Source organism: Lycium barbarum, chromosome 2 (genome assembly GCF_019175385.1).
Source record: "Lycium barbarum isolate Lr01 chromosome 2, ASM1917538v2, whole genome shotgun sequence".
Classification (NCBI taxonomy): Eukaryota; Viridiplantae; Streptophyta; class Magnoliopsida; order Solanales; family Solanaceae; genus Lycium; species Lycium barbarum.
The window spans coordinates 123924605-123925867 of NC_083338.1; the positions used below are offsets into that span (position 1 = coordinate 123924605).

Genomic DNA, 1263 nt, shown 5'->3' on the forward strand with positions numbered 1-1263 from the left:
ATTACATTATTCAACAATCAATTCAAACTATCCGGAATAGGATTAAAGCATTTAAAGATCGGTATCGCATACGATTAGTACTCTTTTCTCTCCATATTCCCTATGGGATTCGACCCCAACCTTTGTTGGGTTACTATATTTGACAATGTCCGCTTTACGCCATTAATAGGTGTAATTTGAGCGTATCAAATTTTGGCGCTGTTGCCGGGGAATACGGTTTAGAAATTACTAATTGTTGTGTACTATTCTTTAAAACCTTTTCTATTCCATCACACCTCGTTTGCTGTTTTAGTGAACCAGGTGAACATGGCAGGAAGACCCCATCGTAATCAAGGAAATCAAGGGGGAATCCAAGTGAACCATCCTGCACCAGAAGAAGAGGAGGATGAGAATGTATTTGCGGAATTCATCGACGAAGCTGATTATGCTTCAGCTGTAGTGCCACCTAGAACGGGAAATGCGAATTTCAAAATTGATAGTTCTATCTATCAGCTATTGAAACTTGAAGGCTATTTTCGAAATTCTTCGGAGGATTGTCCACTCCGACACCTGAGGAATTTACTGCATGTATGCTCTCAACAATCTCAAGGTGCTGTCCCTGCTGATGCACTGCGATTAAGGGTTTTTAAATATTCCTTGGCTGGCCAAGCGAGGGAATGGTATGAAAAGCTCCCCAGTAATACTATTCACACCTGGAACGAGTTGGCCAATATATTTCTGAAAAAATGGTTCCCACCAAGCAAAAAGGCTGAACTTCGGAACAAGATTTTTGGGTTCAAACAACTTCCGGGGGAACAACTATATGCAGCATGGGAGCGTTTCAAATATTATCTAGCTCAATCTCCGACTCATGGATTTCCAGATGCAATCCTCACAGAGAAGTTCTACAAGGGGCTTGATACCATGAATCAAATTGCTGTCAACACTGCAGCTGGGGGATGCTTCATGGACAAATCCTTTGTCAACATCACCAGGTTGCTCGACAAGCTTACTACCCACAATCAAGCCTGGCATTCGAGTGATAGCGAAGTCCTATCATATGGTAGTCCCTCTGTGGCCGCGGTGGCCAAAGAAAATCATGAGCGAGATCATGCATTCGCTCAATTGCAAACCACCGCGGATTTATTATCGAAAAGACTTATGGAGAAAGAAGCCAAATATGTGAATGTTATTGACGAGATGCCACCTCATGCTCCCGGAATGTACCAAGTTTCTGACGAAACTTATCTAGAGGGGCAGCCTCAATATGAGGATGCGAATTAT

General features: G+C 42.6%; 1 non-coding gene across 1 annotated transcript; it reads right to left on the bottom strand.

Moving 5' to 3' along the window:
- Nucleotides 1–750: 750 nt before the first annotated feature.
- LOC132629530 (small nucleolar RNA R71) lies at nucleotides 751–857 on the bottom strand. The gene has a single exon (XR_009578301.1). It is a non-coding gene; the product is annotated as a small nucleolar RNA R71 (small nucleolar RNA).
- Between the last annotated feature and the right edge of the window lie 406 nt (nucleotides 858–1263).